This window comes from Oncorhynchus mykiss, chromosome 4 (genome assembly GCF_057628025.1).
Source record: "Oncorhynchus mykiss isolate SJ-2025 chromosome 4, ASM5762802v1, whole genome shotgun sequence".
NCBI lineage: Eukaryota > Metazoa > Chordata > Actinopteri > Salmoniformes > Salmonidae > Oncorhynchus > Oncorhynchus mykiss.
In genome coordinates, this window is record NC_143025.1 from 14,431,235 (window position 1) to 14,446,472 (window position 15,238).

A 15,238-nucleotide genomic window follows, 5' to 3' on the forward strand; every position below is an offset into this window, starting at 1 on the left:
TTTTAGTTTCCTAAGGGGGAATAAGCTTTGTCGTGCCCTCTTCATGACTGTCTTGGTGTGTTTTGGACCATTCTAGTTTGGTTGATGTGGACACCAAGGAACTTGAACCTCTCAACCTGCTCCACTACAGCCCCGTTGGGGGCGTGCTCAGTCCTCCTTTTCCTGATCAGGCCTACCACTGTTGTGTCATCTGCAAACTTGATGGTGTTGGAGTCGTGAGATTGAGATTTATAACTTTGTGGCTGTGGTAACTAGTGACGATCCTATTGCTTTCCCTCACTAGCCCCCATGTCTTGTCTCCAGAGAGATTTTAGACACAATCAAAAACTGGTCTTGGCAATGGAGTTAAACTGACTCTCCTACATCGTTGTTGTTCAAAGAAAACGTCATGTCCAATGATATCAATCAAAAGCATTCTGTGGATCAGCTTTTTTTCTGGATCCATTGTATAATTCCTGGAGATATTGCAGGTTTGATAAGTTTACCATAACTGGGGAAACCAGCTCTACTGCGTCAGTCTCCTCCTTATTTGCGTAGTTGACTGTTTGTAGTGGGACTGAAGTAGTCACGTGCTGACTAGCCATCTCAGTATCTCTATCTGACTCTTGTCTCAGGTACTGTAACTGTCTTATGACGAACCATAGGATCAAACAGAACATTTGTTGTCAATACAGTGTATCACAGTATAACCACAAACGGGCTCCGTCAATCTATTGGGAACTGCTTCAGAAAGGCTTAGGATGCTTTTACACAGGCAGCTCAATTCTGCTCTTTTGACACCAATTGGTCTTTTGACCAATCACCTAAGATCTTTTCACATGAAATATTTTTCAGAGCTGATCTAATTGGTCAAATTTAGTGGGGGGGAAAAGATCAGAATTTGTCTTCCTGTGTGAACGCAGCCTTATTTGCTTTCCCTCCTCCAGACTAGAGGTCGACCGATTATGATTTTTCAACGCCGATACCGATTATTGGAGGACCAAAAAAGTCGACGCCGATTTGTATTATTTTTTAAAATGTATTTTTATTTAAAAAAAAAAATATATATATATATATATATATATATATATTGTAATAATGACAATTACAACAATACTGACTTAACACTTATTTTAACTTAATATAAAACATCAATAAAATCAATTTAGCCTCAAATAAATAATGAAACATGTTCAATTTGGTTTAAATAATGCAAAAACAAAGTGTTGGTGAAGAAAGTAATGTGCCATGAAAAATGTGTGCCATGTAAAATATGTGCCATGTAAGAAAGCTAACGTTTAAGTTCCTTGCTCAGAACATGAGAACATATGAAAGTTGGTGGTTCCTTTTAACATGAGACTTCAATATTCCAAGTTAATAGGTTTTAGGTTGTAGTTAATATAGTATTTAAGGAATATTTCTCTCTATACCATTTGTATTTCATATACCTTTGACTATTGGATGTTCTTATAGGCACTATAGTATTGCCAGTGTAACAGTATAGCTTCCATCCCCCTCCTCGCCCCTACCTGGGCTCGAACCAGGAACACATCGACAACACCCACACTCGAAGCATCGTTACCCATCGCTCCACAAAAGCTGCGGCCCTTGCAGCGCAAGGGGAATAACTACTCCAAATCTAAAAGCGAGTGACGTTTGAAACAGTATTAGCGCACACCCAGCTAACTAGCTAGCCATTTCACATTGGTTACACCAGCCATTAGGCTGATAAGCTTGAAGTCATAAACAGCACTGTGCATGCGAAGAGCTGCTGGCAAAACACATGAAAGTGCTGTTTGAATGAATGATTACGGGCCTGCTGCTGCTCAGTCAGACTGCTCTATCAAATCAGACTTAATTATAACATAATAACACACAGAAATACGAGCCTTTGGTCAGTAATATGATCGAATCCGGAAACTGTCATTTCGAAAACAAAACGTTTATTATTTCAGTGAAATACGGAACCGTTCGGTATTTTATCTAACGGGTGGCATCCCTAAGTCTAAGTATTCTTGTTACATTGCACAACCTTCAATATATGTCATAATTACGTAAAATTCTGGCAAATTAGTTCGCAATGAGCCAGGCAGCCCAAACTGTTGCATAAACCCTGACTCTGTGTGCAATGAACGCAAGAGAAATGACACAATTTCACCTGGTTAATATTGCCTGCTAAACTGGATTAGTAGGGATTAATTGTTTTTTATAAGATAAGTTTAATGCTAGCTAGCAATTTACATTGGCTTCTACTGCATTCGCGTAACAGGCAGCCTACTTGTGGAGTGCAATGGTTAGAGTGTTGGACTAGTTAACTGTGCGTTTGCAAGATTGGTACCCCTGAGCTGACAAGGTGAAAATCTGTCGTTCTGCCCCTGAACAAGGCAGTTAACCCACAGTACCTAGGCAGTCATTGAAAATAAGAATGTGTTCTTAACTGACTTGCCTAGTTAAATAAAATATATTAAAAAAAGTAATAATAATAATCGGAAATCGGCGCCCAAAAATACCGATTTCCGATTGCTATGAAAACTTCAAATCGACCCTAATTAATCGGAATGGCCGATTTAATCGGTCGACCTCTACTCCAGACCTCTGTGCCAGATCCCAGAGGACCATAGATCAGGGCCATAGACCACTACGGACGGATTAGTCCATCAGTACAAAAAGTCAAATTGACTGAAGCTAGATGATGGCTAATGCAACAGTGTGCCTAGCAGATTTATTGAAGAATGGATTGAGAGGACACAAAGAGTTTATTTTTCACTGAACCCACATTTTTCATTTTTAACTCACAGAATACATTTAAATTTTAATGAGTTTACTAGAAATCACGCTTTTTCCTAACACATTTTGGTGCCAAAGTCATTCTGCTTGTGTCAATGACTTCTTTTTGTTGCCTTACTTGTGACCGCTTCTACTGCACTGTCAAATTCCTTCTTTGCATTGGACTGCAAATCGGGCCACAGCATTGATCCGCTTTTTATAAAGGAGGAGAGAGTAGGTATTGTCCACAAGGAGCTGAATCAAACTTTCTTTCCCATAAGGCTTGCCTTCTCCTCTTTCCACAAAATGTTGGCTCTTTCAGTGCAAGTCCATGAGGGTTGTCTGCCTTGTCCCACATCTCTCGCTTTCTTATTTTCTGTCTTTAATCTCAATGTTAATTTATTAAATTGTTTTTGTACTTTTTATTCCTTTTTTCCCCAATTGGTAGTTAGTCTTGTACCATTGCTGCAATTCCCGTACAGACTCGGGAAAGGCGAAGGTCAAGAGCCATGTGTCCTCTGAAACACAACCCTGCCAAGCCACACTGCTCGCTTACCCCGGAAGCTAGTCACACCAATGTGTCGGAGGAAACACTGTACTACTGGAGACCAAAGTCAGCGTGCATGTGCCTGGCCCGCCACAAGGAGTCGCTAGATTGTGATGGGTTAAGAACATCCCGGCCGGCCAAACCCTCCTGTAACCCGGACGACCCTGGGCCAATTGTGCGCCGTCTCATGGGTCTCCCGATCGCGGCTGGCTGCAACACAGCCTGGGATCGAACCTGCGATGCAGTGCCTTAGACCGCTGCGCCACTCGGGTGGCTCCCTTTCTTTATTTAACTCAATGGAAACATGTAATTTAGCTGCCATGATTAGTGTAATAATATTGAGGATTTCAATTAACTTACATGAGAATGGCAGTAACGGTAAAAATACATTTGATAATATTCTCTCTTCGGTCTCTCTTGACAATCCTCATAGTAACCGGAGAGAAACCATAAGCTGTTAGTCTCCCCTACTCACTTTTTGTCTCCAAGCATGCATGACAGCCAAGGACCGCCTCAGGAACATCTCTCCCATGCATCCTTCCTTCCACATGTCTAATCATCTGGCTTAATTGCTTATTACACACACAAAAAAAATAATGTTTTGTTCTTCACAATTTGATGTTAAAGGATAAGTCTCCCTGTGTAGCTCTGTGGACTGGTGGGTGAAATTGGCGGCCCATAATGTTTCTTCAGGCATACAATTTCCCTCTGGATCTTCCCAGGGGCTTATGTAACTCACTTCCTCCCTACCCTCACCCTCTACTGCCAACAAGTGACTGGACAGTTCAGTGGGGCTTTCTGAGTAGAGATGCTGCGTGGAGAGTTGTAGACTCGGAGAAACCCTGAGGGCAGAGCTAGCCCTATAACCCCATTGTGTGTCTTGTTGCTACCCTGGTTTAGAGTCCAGATCTGGAGGGGATACCATGGTACCTGGGTTCTTCACTCTGTAAATGTCCTTAGGTATCTTGAAAGGTGCAAATAAAATGTGTTATTATTCTAGCCCATACATTTTTGGCTGTCAATGTAGCAGGACAAGATGATGCCAATATAGCTCTTGGTTGCTTAAATGAGGTCGGTAACAGCTAATAGTTGTTGCAAAAGTTGACATGCTTGGCATTGCCTGGAGTGACAGGCTTTGGAATAGATTGTGTTAGGATGTCTCTCAGGTAAGGCCTACAATATTATTGATCATCTTTGGAGAAGAGACTAATGTTTGATGCTACAGAACAGTGTAAGGAAATAAGAATCCAAGGCTTTGTATTGTTTAATGAACAAAAAGGTTTGAAAACACCCAATAGTTTTGCACACAATTGTTTTGGAAACGGCATTTTGATACAATCCATTTTGAAGTAACGTTTTAAATCAATAAAGGCCTTTCTAATTATGTTTTTTTCCCATGTGTTGTTGTAGGCTTGTTTGGTCAGCCTCCTTGCTGTTGAATTTCTTCTGCCACTGTCATGCTCATGCCAATGGAAATCATGATATTGTGGCCACCTCAGAGGACACTATTTGGCCTATAACCTACATTTCAATGGGCTTTTTTCCCAAAGTACCTTTTGTGTCCCTCATTGAGAAACGGCACAATGTTTTGTTTTTTTGTCCCCTCGAGCAGTGTATCTTCCCACATTTTTATTTCTTGTTTTGTTTACAGAGAGTACCGTGATGCTATCTCAAGAATTGACTGTTGGCTTAATTTGTAACACCCTTGAGGACACTGGTGTCATTGTTTTTCTGTATGTTTGTAAATGCTTTTGGACATATTAAATATCTGGGGTCATCTCTCTAAATAGTGCCAGTAGGGGCCTATGCCAGCAGATCCGGTCTGTGGGTCTGCTTGCTAATGAAGTCCCTGGGGACGGATCCAGTTCTACTCAATATGTTGCGCATGTGTGTTCAGGAGATAATTTGTTCTCCCAGAAGCTCTGGGGAGGTTCTCTGAGGCACTCATTTGGCCATTTGCACGTTTTATGTTTTTGTCAGACTATAGACAAAATGGAACACATGCTATGACGTTTTGGAGCGGGCTTGTACTTGTAGTAACATTTTAGGTTCAATTTCCAGAAATCCTCCACTGCAAAGTTGAACCTTTTTATTTGGCATGCCAATGTTTTTTCTCTATTGACCTTCATCCATCCTTTTGAATCACTTTTTATTTCCAACGCACTGGCTTTTTTTTTTTTTTATGCGATGACATTTAATTTGATATTTGTGAGTTCAAACATCAGGGGCAAATCCTTTTCAGTTCTACCTCCTAGCAAACACTGACAAGTTGGTAACTTCCCAAACATGCAACTACCTCACAAAATATTGGTCACAGGTTTGATCCTCTCTCCCCTCTTAATGCCTTAACAGCCATGGTTTGACAGTGAGCATTTTATGATACAGTAGCAACAGATTTGAATGAATATGTGCTAGTACATATCATGTAAAAAAAAAACATGTCCCTTTTTAACCTAGTATTTTACAATGATTGGCTACTTTTATGCCACAAGCAACTTACATTTTCCATAGTTGTTGAAATGGCTGACAATGACACCTGGAGAAAAATGATGAAAAGCAATACCATTTGTGTATTCATTTGTTAGCCAAATATATCTCAACTCCACCATACCACATCCTCGGAGTTGAGTGCAGACGAGAGTTTTTGAAAGGAACTTCTGACTCCTTCAAGTCGCTGTGCAATCGCTAATTTTTTTGAAGTATATTCTTACACCCTTACCGTGTACCGATGTTTGTCCTCTGTTGCGTGCCTTTCTTTGTTTACTGAAATCCATAATTTTAATTAAAACAATAAGTACAACCGCCGACCTGTTGCTGTGCCGATTTGAATCTCAACAAGGAAACGGTCGGTGGTTGTATTTGATTAACGTTTATTAAAAAGTATGGATTTCAACAAAGGCACGCAACAACAGAGGACAAACATAGGTAAACAACAGAGGACAAACAGGTAAGGTAAGGAGGTAACCTTTTTGAAGTATCGATTTCACAGTGTGACAGAGGTTCACTCAAACTCTTGTCTGCATTAACTCCAGATGTGGTATCGTGGAGTTGAGATGTACTGGCTGGCTCTATCAAAGTAGACCTAATAGTCTTAAAACGAGAATTAGCACACCACTCAATTATCTGCCTCATTGAATTGGTTCCTTCTGATGAGCTGTGTGTGTGTGTGTGTGTGTGTGTGTGTGTGTGTGTTTGAGCACAGTTTGTTTCCTCACAGGGTATTGATTGAGCAAACACAATGCGCAATGCTTTTGGAGGTTTGCGTCTGTGAAATTGAAAATGACACGTTGTATAAGCAATCAGTCTGTCTTTCATGCCCTGTCCTTCAGGCTAAAGTCACTTCTGATAGAATCTTATCTGAGGGGCCGTGGTGACAGATTGGCAACCGAGACTGATCCATCATACACCTTTTAATTACGTCTCTCTCTGTCAGTCATGAGAAGATCTTCCATTGTTCTCAACATCTGTTATTTTCTTCACTCTCAATAACTATGGGAGAATCTCAATTGCATACTCACGTCCTCTCGCCTCATTGTCAAAACCCATTGGAGAAGGTCAGAGGGGAGGTTCTCCCTATGTTACAACATTTCTCGAGTCTAATTACATCTTTTGTGTTCGTTTCCTGCTTTTAGATGCGTCGTTTTCCTCCTGCGTATAATTTCCTGGTTTTTACTATGCTCTGTGAGCTGAATAAAGCTCATTTCAACTGATTTGGTAGAAATTATAATTCTGCTCCCAACTCTGTATATTCAACTGCTCTGTGATTCAAAAAATAATAATCCTGGCCAGGGCATTTACATTGAATGCCCTGTGGCATTTTCTCTGGTCTTAAAACCAGCTTTTGGCTGAATCATAATTTCACCCCTCCTAAACACTTTGTTTTCTTCTCCAGTAAAGATACGTTTGGAAAATTTAAACCTGCTCAGATCAAAGTTTTGGAGCTATTAATGTACTTTTTTAATCAAAAGGATTCTAAAGTTAAACTTGGTCAAACTGAAAAAATCTGTAGAATAAGGAAAATATCCCCAGCCCATATCTGAAGAATTACTTTTCCATCATACCACCGACGTTGCCTTTGGCAGCCTTGTTATCGGATCATATTCCTTCCACTTGTGGAAACTGGAAGGCTCTGTCTTCAAAAGAGACGCAGTTGGCAGAATGTCGGCATGACAGAAGAGGCGGCACTAGAGAGGGGGAGATGGGGAGAGATGGAATATGAAAACGAAGGCTTACTGGGACTTGAGTGAAGCTGCCCCCAGGTTTGTCACGACTCATTCCGCCCCTCAGCGCCTAGCTGTTCTCAGCTGATAAAGACACACGCGCAGACTGCACACTGGTCTAGCCCCTTGTCTTCTCATGTGATGAGAGGACCAGAGTCTTGTTACAGTAGGTGTGTATTAATAACTCAGTGGATGGTGATACTGTCAATCACAGCTAACTCGCTGTGTGACAACATCCTGTTCTCTATAATACTTAATATCCCCGTTGCTGTGTTGGTTTCTCCATTTGAGTTGGTCTTATAAGGGTACACAACTGTAAGTAGGTGGATGTCCTTTCTGGTGAACAGGCATGTTTCCAACTCCCTTCTGAGGTAATGCCAGAGAAGCACTCGGGTGCCATTCTCTGTGATTATGTATACAGACATATTAAATGCATGTACGTATAGGATACAGCAACTCATTTGAGGTCATGGTGCTCTGATGAAGGAGCTTTCTCAGACTATTGCGAGACTGTTGAAGGGATGCTATCCACTATGTTTTGAGGAGTTTAGTTTGCCTCTCATCTTCATCTTGCATTGGAACCTCACGTTGCTTGAGTAATTGTCCCTCCTTGAACGTGGACAGAGTTGTAGGCACTTTCTCCAACTTTCACAACTCAGAAATTATGCATTTGACACTGGCACACTAAGTACCCCACCCCCCCAGCTTTGTTTTTAGCTTCTTTCTCTCCCTCACTCATTTCTAAGTCCCTTTCTTCTCTTGTCCCCCTGCTGGAAATGGGAGACCGGACAAGATGGGTGCTGTAATCTCTTGATCTCCTCAATGCCTCTGTCAACCTCAAGCTCTCCAGGTTCCGCCGTCTGTCCTGTCAACCCCAATGTTGTTTTTTTCTGACTGTTTTCCATGTTATTTGGGTAGTTAGGCATCCTCATAGATAATTATGTTATCATGGGACTGCCCATATTTCCCTCTGGCCAACGCCTGGCCAACGCCAATTGGCAGCCAAGCGTTTGCCTTAGGACGCAAAGGTGCGTCATGAGTCAGGGAGATGGTCTTAGTGACAACAGACCTAGATATGGGGGAATGTTTTAGTGGGTGGAATATTAGGACAATTGACAAAGTTGCAGCTAAACAATGCAAATTATTATGGTACAGATATATGGACACTTAATCATCATGGTGCTTTTTAATGGTAATTTTTCAAACATTGGTTGTGGTAAGTATAATTAAAACTTGGGTTTCATTATGGTAAGCGGGGAAATAAGTATAGCAAGTTTTATAATTGTAATGGTTTAGCAGATATATTCTCTTTTAGCCATGTAAAAAAAAAATATATCTATTGTTTACAGGAAATTAATTCTACAAATATAGATGAGGTTGGGTGGAAAAAGGACTGGGAGGGAGATATATTTTTGTCATGGTCAAAGAAGCTCAAAAGGGGTGATTATACAGATGAATACACATTTTGATCAGATTGTGTAAACTGTGCAAACAGATCCGCAAGGAAGATGGATTATTTTAAATGTATGCTGTAGGACTAAAAACAGATCTGGCTATTTAATCAATAAAATAATGGCCAACACTTTTTTGAATATAGATAGATAAATAATAGAGATCTGAGCTCATAAGCAACAAAATAATATTTTATTATGGTGAGAGATTATATTACTGTTTTAAGTACCTCAATGGATCGTAAAGGAAATCATTCCACAAACTATCATCCTAAAGCACTTTAGGAGATTACAAAGATCATGGATACATTAGAACTAGTGGATATATGGAGGTTGAAAAACCCTGACCTACTGAGATATACATGGAGGCTTCATCAAGCTTGATTACTTCCTAGTCTCGTTCTTGCTGGCATCAAAAGTTAAAAATAACATTTTAAAAAGTATTAACCTTTCTGATCTCCCCATCCCGGATCCGGGATCGTGAATACAGACTCAAGCTCATTACCATAACGCAACGTTAACTATTCATGAAAATCGCAAATGAAATGAAATAAATATGCTAGCTCTCAAGCTTAGCCTTTTGTTAACAACACTGTCATCTCAGATTTTCAAAATATGCTTCTCAACCATTGCAAAACAAGCATTTGTGTAACAGTATTGATGGCTAACGTAGCATTTAGCATTAGCATTCAGCTGGCAACATTTACACAAAAAAACAGAAAAGCATTCAAATAAAATCATTTACCTTTGAAGAACTTCAGATGTTTTCAATGAGGAGACTCTCAGATAGCAAATGTTCAGTTTTTCCTGAAAGATTATTTGTTTAGGACAAATCGCTCCGTTTTCTGCGTCACGTTTAGCTATGAAAAAACCCCTGTATCCAGGATTGTGTAAATCTATCAGCAAGCTCATTAGCATAACACAACGTTAACTATTTATGAAAATCGCAAATGAAATGAAATAAATATGCCATCTCTCAAGCTTAGCCTTTTGTAAACAACACTGTCATCTCAGATTTTCAAAATATGCTTCTCAACCATAGGAAAACAATCATTTGTGTAAAAGTAGCTAGCTAGCGTTAGCATTTCGCGTTAGCATTTAGCGTTAGCATTAGCGTTAGCATCCAGCACGCAACATTAACAAAAACATAAAAGCCTTCAAATAAAATAATTTACCTTTGAAGAACTTCTGATGTTTTCAATGAGGATACTCTCAGTTAGATAGCAGATGCTCAGTTTTTCCAAAAAGATTCCTTGTGTATTAGAAATAGCTCCTTTTATACATCACATTTGGCTACCAAAAAAAATCTGAAAATTCAGTCCTCAAAACGCAAACTTTTTTCCAAATTAACTCCATAATATCGACTGAAAACATGGCAAACGTTGTTTAGAATCAATCATCAAGGTGTTTTTCACATATATCTTCATTGATACATCGTTCTTGGACACATGCTTTCTCCCCTGAATCAAATGGTAAAGTAGAAGCAGCTGGCAATTGCGCACCGAATTCGACGCAGGACACCAGGCGGACACTTGGAAAATGTAGTCTCTTATGGTCAATCTTCCAATGATATGCCTACAAATACGTCACAATGCTGCTAAGACCTTGGGCGAACGACAGAAAGTGTAGGCTCATTCGTTGCGCAATCACAGCCATATAAGGAGAGAATGGAAAACAGAGCTTCAGAAATTCTGCTAATTCCTGGGTGATGCATCATCTTGGTTTCGCCTGTAGAATGAGTTCTGGGGCACTTACAGACAAAATCTTTGCAGATTCTGAAACTTCAGAGTGTTTTCTTTCCAAAACTGTCAAGAATATGCATAGTCGAGCATCTTTTCGTGACAAAATATCGCGCTTAAAACGGGAACGTTTTTTATCCAAAAATGAAATAGCGCCCCTAGAGCTCTAACAGGTTAATAGGAGACCGAATGCGATCAGACCATCTAATTGGCCTCCATATAACTCTTACAGAATTTCCACGTGGACGGGGATATTGGAAATTTAATCGATGACAATTTGTTCTTAACTAAGACAAAATAAATCAGTTTAGGTTAAAATAGACTAATAAAGAAATAGAGGAAGTAATGGTAATGGAAACTGCACTGTAGAGGCATAAAATAGGTTAGAGGAAAAACAAAAGGAAATGGAGGTACTTATTCAAGAATGATCAAGTGTAATGTTTTACAAAAAGAAAAGCAAATTGGATGAAAAATGCACCATTTTTCTTGAATCGTCAACACAGAAATTCTGCCAAAAACAATTTACAGAAACTCGTTACAAATGGAGTTATCCATGATTCACCAAATTATATTTTGAAAAGGGAAGCAAAATATTTTAAGCACATGTTTTCTTTTGTCTCCTCCATTTCCACTGAATGATGTTAACTTTAAGGATTTCTTTCCTAATAATAATGATAATAATAATGTAACATTTTGAAATTTACAGAAATACTGGTGTGAAGGCGAACTTAGACTGAAATCTTTTGACGATATACCAGTAGAGGTATATCAGACCTTTTTTTTTTTTCATGTAATCAAAGATCCATTATTAGCATGTTTGAATTACTCTTATATAAATGGTAGACTTCCAGGTACTCAACAAGGTCTGATTTCATTACTTCTAAAACAAGACCCAGGTGGTAAGTATAAAGATCCAGTCCATTTAACAACTGGAGACCTCTAACATTTCATTGTTGTGATGTTATAATCCTGGCGAAATGCATAGCATATAGAATTAAAAGGTTATACCAGATATTGTTCATTCTGATCAGACAGGTTTTTTACATGATGATATATTGGAGATAATATAAGACAATTACTTGAAACAATTGAACATTATGAAACATTGAAGATACCAGGTCTGTTCTTTTATAGCACATTTTAAAAGGGCATTTTGATAAAGTACAATTAGAATTTATATATAAATGCCTAGAATAGTTACATTTTGGTGAATCTCTTATATAATGGGTTAAAGTTATGTACAGCAACCCCAGATGTAAAATAGTAAGCAGTGGTTACTTCTCAAAGTATTGAGCTTTTAAGAGGAGTAAAACAAGGCTGTTCATTGTCTCCATATTTATTATGGCCATTGAAATGCTAGATATTAAAATGAGATCCAACAAGAACATCAAGGTGTTAGAAATCCAGGGGATAAAAACAAAAGTGTCAATGTATGCTGATGACCTTAGTTTTTTTCTTAAGTCTGTAATCTGGATCCCTGCACAGTCTCATTGAAGCTCTTGATCACTTTTCTAGCCTCTATGGATTAAAACCTAATTATGACAAGTGTACCATATTATGTATTGGATCGCAAAAAAATATAGTGTTTACACTACCAATAAAATGGGCAGATGGTGAAGTAGACATTGGTATTCGCATCTCAAAAAATATAAATTAATTTACCACAATTAATTTCAATAGAAAGTTAGCAAAACTAGATAAGATTCTGCAACCATGGAGAAGTAAATACTTGTCTATTTATGGAAAAATCACATTGATTAACTCTTTGGTCCTGTCACAGTTTACTTACTTACTAATGGCACTGCCTACTCCAGATTATTCATTTTTAAAAATCAGATGAGCAAAAAAATATTTCATTTTATTTGGAATGCTAAGCCAGCCAAAATTAAACGTGCCTATTTATATAATGAATATGAGTTTGGGGGGCTACAAAAAAAACCACAAGGGGTAACATTAAAGTATTAGAACATGAAGGACAAACAATACAGCATCAAGACACTATCAAACATGTATCAGTCTTTACGCAACAGAGCCATCCTTGTGTGAGGGTGTGTGTGCATGATAGTGATATAAAATACATGTCATAGTTTCCTTTTTCATGACCACAATCTTGTGAAACTCAAACCCTCCAAGATCCCCCCCACAGTTCCCCAATAGCTGTCCCTCAACCATTCAAGACCCCTTCCACAGTCCCCCCCACCCCCAAGAACCCCCCAATGCACCAACAACCAAGAGAATGAACTAAAGAGAAAAAAGGAAAGACCGAAGAAAACGGCAAACAACAATGCACATTTTTCTAATTTTAAATAATACATTTAAAACAAAGGATATCAAGGACAACGGAAATCATAACAGCAATGCCTTTATGTTTCTGTGCATGTCTGGCACTATTACATGTATGTGTGTTCTTGTATGTGTTTATTTGATTGAAAGTGTTTTATATGCATGTGTACAAACACCTGCACGGCGTCAGCCTCGGGAGAACCGGCATTAGTTGTAAAGACACTGCCAGTGTCATTCAAATGTACTTTTTATGTTTTATTTGGACTTTTTTCCCCCTTTTTTATCTTTTGACCATCATTCTCTCTCACACAGCAACTCCACTCCCACTTGTCTCCAATTCCCCATACCAACCCTCAGCTTCCCTCAGCCCATCCCATCTATCTCTGCTGGCCACCCACTTTGTGTTTCTACTCAACACATATCTTTCAACTATGCTGTGATGTTTAACGTACAATTTCAATCTATCTAATCGAATAGAATCTACAGATTGCGTGTTGAAGATAAATACTTTTACTAAGAGTATTAGTATATTAGTAATTGACTGACCCGGTCTCTCCAGATCTCCTAACAGTACTATTTGTAGGGTCAATTTAAATCAATGCTATATATTTTCAGCCATTCCTGAACCTGAGACCAGAAACAGGCTACCTGAGGCCAATACCAAAATAAATGGTCTATTGATTCTGTATCCTCATAACAAAATCTGCAGAGCTTCGATGATTTGATGCCCCATATATTCAACATTTTGTTGGTGGCAAGAATTCTATATAATAATTTTTGCTGAAAAGCACAAAGTCTTGAATCTTGCGTTTTATATATCAACTCATATTATTAACTATTAAAGCTTTAAACCTCTCACTAAATTATCACTCATACATAAGTTGGTGAAATGGTTCTCCAGTAGAGTTTTAAGAAAGGTTAATAATTTCTTCAAAAATTGACTTTTTGCCTTTATACAGATTACAACTTCTCATTTACGAATAATTCCAAATGTAATTTTGTTTAAAGTATCACCCTTTCTTAAACAAGCCATACAAAGCTGGTTACAATTTCAGTTTTATTCTCCAGAAAAGATGGAGCAAATGTTATGGTTATACTCAAATATACTGATTTAATAAAAAATTATTTATGAAAAAGAAAATGTAAAAATAGTATTATTTGTTAATTATACTATGAATAGAAACTGAGGAGTTATGTCACATATTCCCATATAGTTTCGATAACTGCATATCTTCTCAATCCAAATTTACAACCAACTGATTGCAGCACTACTACAAAAATGGAGGAGGCAAGTGGAAAAAGGAGAAGGTAGGGAGCTTGAAATATATTTAAAATAAAATTGGCTGAACGGAACTGGCATAAATAGAAAAATATACCAGTTCCATCTGAGGACAAAAATGTTGACAGCTGCACCATAAATGTTGCAAAATAAATGGGAGAATTTCGATCTACCAATTCCATGGCACATGGTGTATGAACTGGTACAAAAAAAACTACACTTGATTCAACACTTAAAGTTTTTCAATTTAAATTATATTAATTTCTTCCCACCAACAGAATGATATATATATAAATATATATGGGGCATACAACAATCTCAGCTCTGTAGATTTTGCTGCGAAGAGACAGAATCAATAGATAATTTATTATTGTATTGCCCCTAATGTAGCTCGTTTCTGGTCACAGGTTTAGGAATGGTTAAAGAAATCACAACATGCACTTAACATTAACCTTACAAATAGCAGTGTTGGGCGATTTGGAAAGCCATAGCCAGTCAATAAATAATAATACTCGTAGGAAAGGTTTTCATCTTTAGCTCACAATCTGTGGATACTATGCGATTAGAAAGGTAAAAAAATCCCAGCACAATTTCAAAAATATATGGCACATGGAAACCAAACAACGGTGGTCTATGGTGATGGGTGGGATTAAAGAGTTTGTTTGGTTATGTATTGTTATAAATTCAGCAAAAAAAGAAAGTCCTCTCACTGTCAACCGCATTTATTTTCAGCAAACTTAACATGTGTAAATATTTGTATGAACATTAACAAGATTCATCAACTGAGACATAAACTGAACAAGTTCCACAGACATGTGACTAACAGAAATGGAATAATGTGTCCCTGAACAAAGGGGGGGTCAAAATCAAAATTAACAGTCAGTATCTGGTGTGGCTACCAGCTGCATTAAGTACTGCAGCGCATCTCCTCCTCATGGACTGGACCAGATTTGCAAGTTCTTGCTGTGAGATGT

The 15,238-nt window shown here is 38.4% G+C and overlaps 1 protein-coding gene across 21 annotated transcripts in view; it reads left to right on the forward strand.

Annotated features, from left to right (window-relative positions):
• cadps2 (calcium dependent secretion activator 2) overlaps positions 1–15,238 on the forward strand; it is a 268,319-nt gene that overhangs the window by 1,855 nt on the left and 251,226 nt on the right. The gene's annotated exons all lie outside the window — the stretch shown is intronic.